We start from the raw sequence: 6000 nt of genomic DNA on the forward strand, positions 1-6000 counted from the left end.
GGAGGAAACGCTCAATGAGGGGGGAGGGGCTTAAGGGGGTTTCCACATGCTTGTGGTTGTGAGGAACCGCTGAAGGAGCCCGTCATTCACCAACGCAATTAAAAAATACCCCGACTGTGGTTCTCTCTCAGGCTGAAAGGTGAACAGGAGACGCGATGACCCCCAAAGAGTCGACCTCGCTCCAGATAAGCGGAGTTTACAGCGCTCATACCTGAGATGTTTCACCTCCGACCTGCGGCGGTGAGGGGCGGCGATGAAGAGGAGGAGAGGAGGGTGAATCGCGAGGCATTCGAGTTTTAAGGTCGTAAACAAGTCGCGGAAATGTTTCCTGACTCATCCGATGGAAGGAAACTTCTGAGGGTCACCGAGTGAACCAATCAGGTGTTTCCTCTCTCTGGTTGGCTCATTGATCGTCTCGTTATTATTATAACATACGTGATGTACCGCGGACGACCTGATCACTTTGGCGTGTTTTCTTTACGGCTAACGTTTCCCTTCACACGCCCCCTAAAGGTTTGGGAGGATTATGAGGGGTAACGGGCGGTGGGGGGGGTATCAAAGGGTTCAAAGGTCGTGGTTCATCTCGGGGGGGGGGGTGACGGCTGATCTGCCGCGAGCGACAGAAAATAACAGGAGGGTGTTTTTTTTAAAGCTGGAACTCAAACAGAAGTCGAAGCCCCGCCAGAAACAACAAGCAGAGGTCCAGCAGTGATTGGCAGGCGCTTCCATATCGCCGTGGTTACCGCTCCAGGAGGTTATTATAGTCTGCAGGTCTGATGGTCCTTACAGGTGTTCCTGGCGTCGGCTGTGGAACCGAAAAGCGCCAGGAACCGGGACCTCTGAACCCGCAAAGCAACCCGTTGTCATGACGACGAGGTTCCGTCGGGGTCCAGTGCGCCCGGGCTCGGTTCTGATGTCGAATCGCCGCCGCGTCCCCGTCGGTGCTTTCCCAGCAAACGTAAGGAGCAGGAATGTAACGGCGCCGTCAGTCAGGAGCGGCGGCGGCGGCGGCGGCCAGATATTGTTCATTCATTCACGCGGCGCTCGGCTGCAGCTGCAGCGAGGACGGAAAATAAGTGGAAAAATAGGTCCTGAACATGACGGGTGTTTCATTTGGAGACGGGCGGGAACAGTTGTACTACAAACCGCTGACCTCAGAGGGGGGGGGTAATCCCTTCTTCACGGAGCCTTGTCTACTGCTGGTACCCCCAATTCATGGTCGTCAGGTTCGGGTTCGGGATGAGACACCTTTTGGTTTTCGGGGATCTGTGAGATCAGACTCAGATGTGCAGGTGATTGTGGATTTTTTTTTGTGGGGGTGGGGTTGGGGGGGGGCGGCAGCTGGTTCCAATGAGGAGCCGAGGGTTAGATGCATTCCTCCACAGCCTGCTGGGAAGCTCCGAGATAGATTCCACTAAATATCACAGAGGATTAAACGTGTTGCCGTCGGGGTGATTGGCGGCCTATCTTTGCGCCGAAGGTCGAAAATCCAACCTCTTCGCAGCTGATTCGCGTTTGTGTCAGAAACAGCAGGGTTTGGGGAAAAAAGCTAAATTGACTGAGTTTAAGAAAATGGAAAAAACGGAAGCAGCAGCGTTTTTAATTTCTGATAAAACAGAATAAAGAATAAAGACTGTTTACTGGAGTTCTGCCACCACGAAAAGAAAGTAAGTACCAACATTAAACCGAAAAACGGACCCAATTCTGGTGGCGACCATCGTTGATGCCATGCAACCAATGATCGCAGCGCGTATAGAAAGCAAAAAAGCTAAAGTTCTGGCGTTAATCAAATGGCATTAGATGGACAGAAGCGTGTTAGCTTAGCCTCAAAGCTAATCCACTAAAGTCACACTCATGAATCCTTACTAGAATGCTATCAAAACACCAAGCTAATCCTGTGTAACACAACCAGCCCTCACCGAAGAGCTAAAGCACATGCTTAGCATGAACTGCTAATCTGCCACCAAATGACCTCCTGCTCGGAGGTTGATCCCACGGTGTGATTTCAGGTGTTGTTCAGTCGTTCCATCAGGTAAAGAAAACATCGGCTTTTCGTCCATCTGCTAAAAGTTTAACGCATTTTTCTTTGTCTCGGAGGAAACGGGTCGAGACGTTTGCAGAAAACAGGCGAGAAACTTCATGCTCTGAACATTTTTACTTCTTATTTGCGTTGTATCAGCATTCTTAGCGGTGTTCATACATGTAACGTGTTGATCTGAGGAGTTATCTGAGGAAAAAGGTCGTCTGGAGGCTGTTGAGGAAAAGAAGCTTCACTGCTTCCATGTTCCGGCCTCTGTTCAGAGCCAATCGTCTTCCCACGTTTGTCTCGCCTCATCCAAACGTCTGGTTTTCCCATCTGAGTCCGGACGGAAGCCCCCGTGGACCCGTCGCTGGATCCAGGCTTTCCAATCAGACGCCGGACTCTGACGGCGAACGCGTGGGTCAGATTCGTCACAATCAATCGATCCCAGATGGAGATACATTCTGGATTCAAGGCTTCATGCGGTGCCGATCCAGTTGTCATGACGTCAACAAGACACACCTTAAAACAGGTAGCCGGATGTAGACGTCTCAACTCTATCTCTGGGTGTCGGAAATTGCACATCAGTAAAGGATCCTGGATCTAGACGATCTGGATCACCAAGAAATTCAGATAGACTACCTAGATAGGCTGGATCTAGACTATACGCATCCAGACTATCTAGATCAAGACTATCTAGATCAAGACTATCTAGATCAAGACTATCCACATCCAGACCATCCGCATCCAGACTATCAACCCAATCATGCCGGGTTGTGATTGGCTGGTTGGCTGGAGTGTACGTCCGGTAGCAGTCGAAGCCCAGAAGTGACCTTGGACCACCAGCCAATGACAGAGCAGGAGAACGAAACCCCTCCCGTTTGTTGCATCATTGTGCAGCTTTTTCCACTTTTCTTGCTGATTTTACTCAATCAAATCTTCGACTTATAAATAGGTGGGTCTTTCTTGCCAAGTGCGGACGCCCCCGGGGACGACCGGAGCCAGCTGAGCTCATTTAGAGAGTCTGTTCGGATAGCATCGCTGGATCTGGATCAGGATTTGGATCTGTGGTGGGTTTTAATAGATGCAAAAAATTCTGGCAGCGGTGCTTGAAGCTTGGCATGGAAACAACCACCGGTCGGAGCAAAGCGGCGTGATTTTAACCGCGCGGGTGGATGCTAACATCTTTAATTGGTTGGATTCTTGGAAATAGCAGCTTTGGCACTGATTGATCAAACGGCTTTGTGGGAGCATTTGCTAGTCAGATGGGACTAATGTGACAATTTCTGCATTTTTGCCAAACGTCTTGAAGCCAATTCCTTTGAGACAAAAAGAAATGAGCAATTATTGATGAAACTACGGTTCTGAAGTCTTCTTCAGGAGCAGAAATCCGCCACTCTTTGAACGTCTTGATGACTAGAATGTCACCATTCTTAGATATTTACACACATTCTTATGTAATAACTGCTGAATGGATTTTCCACCCAATGAGCCAGAAAAGTTGGACACACGTCAATAAAATTATTGATCGTGAACTAGTTACAAACGAGTCGAGTACAGGGAGGTCAAATTACTCCAGAATTTACTACAGAAATATAAAAACAACTTGGAGATCATCCGGGTTTTAATGGCAGAAATCTGGATCCCAGAATTATTAAATTAGGAATCCCAATTTCACATCGTGGTTTTGGTTTGTTTGGAGGTTTTTTTTGCGCCCGTTGGGATTTTAAAAGTCTCAAATAATTCAATTCAAATTCTGTCAGAAACAGCAGGAATGAGAAGACTGGAATTACCCAATAACAAGTCAATATCCGCAGCTGTAATCAATCACTTTGGACCAATCACAAAGCAGACAGACAGTTATGTTTTGTCTAACAGCCAATTGCTGCCAGAGGATCGATTTAAAGAGATGAGACGATAAGGACGCCGCAGGGAAACCAACTGGATAAAATCAACCTGTAATGACATTAGCTTAGCATTCCCAACATTCATCCCATGCTAAACCGATATGTGAGCACTGCTTGCTGATAATGACCATTCACTAGTCTAACTAGCGTCCAAATGTTAACGGTTTCTTCTTCTGTGGCTCAGGTGGAATAGACTCTATTAGGGACTTAGCGCTGCCCCCTACTGTTTGTTACGACTGTTAGGATGTTTTAACCACAACGCCTCAGACTCTCAATCTCGTCATAATCTGGTTTGATGGTAATTTGTTCATTTGCTGTCTTCGTTTCTAAGCAACACGTTGTAATAGCTTCCAATCATCCCATTGGTGATTTCCTCCTGTTTTCCTACTGGGCTGCCCGTTCCCGTTCAGTTTCCCGTCAGCGCTTGAAGGCAGCATCACGAGACTTTGAATCATTACCCCAGCTTGAGGTTTTCCTCTGGCCGTTCCCGGAGAAGCTCCATCTCCGTCTGGACTCGTCGCACCAAAAACCCCCCCAGTTCTGGGTTGCCAGGTTTTCAACCGGGGCGTCTATTTCCAAACAATCACAACAGCCCGGCGTTGCCAGACATTGTGCCTCGGCCAGGCGTTATGCAAACGTGTTTCCACTACCGTTCTGGGTTGCTTGGGATCTGGTTTCAGGTGGGGGGGGAGGTGGCGGCGGATGTACGCCTCTGCGCTGGCGGATATTTCTGTTTATGGCAAATTATTTTTAAAGCAAACTCCAGTTTGGGGGTTCAGGGGTGGTTTCATGTCCTGGAGCCCCAGGGTCCAGGTCTGGCGCTGGTCCGACACGTTTCTTTCCACATGGCCCCCCCGATGGGTTATTGGTGCGCTGATCAAACGCCACGCCTGCGGTGGCTGCTGGTTGACATTGAACACATATGGGCCCTGTTAAGGAACAGCTTTTCAAACACCCCCATAAAAAAAAAAAAGAACAATCAATGAGTCCTGGGTTTGATTTCTTGTCCTAGCAAGAGCAGAATAACACCAGATGTGATCTCGTTTTAAAGCCCACGTCTACCTGGAGTGTTTTCTCTATCAGTGATTCCTCCAGTGAGAACCAAAAACCCAACTTTCAGACCTGACAGATTTGACGAAATGACCCCTCCTGGATGACAGAGGTATAATATCTTAATTCAGTGTAAAAGGGGGGATGGGGGGCGTCGGTGTGACCCAGACTTTCCACTGCTTCAACAATAACAGAGTCATTAATCTCCCGAGTCCCATCTTATCTCTCGGTCCAGAGACTACGAGCTGATACCTCAGTGGATGTGTCAGCGTCCACATCCTGGTTCCGGGTGAACACGGAGGGAAATATGGGCTCTATTTGTCCGTATTAGCCGGGAATCATAACATCAGCCGGTGCGGTCATCATATTGAGACAGATGTGGAGCGTGTCCTGTGTCAACACCGCCTTCTGTGTGGATTACACCGCTGCCGCTGATTACTGACTTCAATAAAAGGAAGATGACAAACTGGGTGGGTTTTTATCCGATGCCGCTGCTCCGAGCGAGGATGACGAAGGACGTTCGCTCCGCCGTGAAGGTAAAGGTTCCGCCGGGATGGAGACGGGTCAATTAGTGCGCTGGATAATCTGGTTACCATGACAACTGGTAATAGGTGGGGCTTGACTGGGATGTTTACATGGCTGCAGGTAAGGAAGGGCAACTGGTGAACCGACGCAAGGTCATTGACGCCAACGGGTCACTGATAGCCTGGTTCGAATAGACTTCTGGACCACCAGAACCGGAGCTGGTCCAGACAGGAAGTAGTCAGAACAGCTGACTTTAGGTCAGTCAGAGGGTCCCTGATAAAGTCTGGTCCATGGAGGCCCCCACGTCATACCCAACAGGACTCAAAGGGGTTTGCTGGTGATGTCCTGGTACCAGATACCCCAACACTATCTAGGCCGGTCCAGGTCAGAACTGTCCACACCATAAGGTGTTTCTAGGCAGCAACTTCCTGTTTTTATGTGTCTCTGGTGAATTCCAACAAAAAAGGTTGAATTCACCTCAACTTCCTGAACATTTTA

Source organism: Antennarius striatus, chromosome 20 (assembly GCF_040054535.1).
Source record: "Antennarius striatus isolate MH-2024 chromosome 20, ASM4005453v1, whole genome shotgun sequence".
Lineage (NCBI taxonomy): Eukaryota > Metazoa > Chordata > Actinopteri > Lophiiformes > Antennariidae > Antennarius > Antennarius striatus.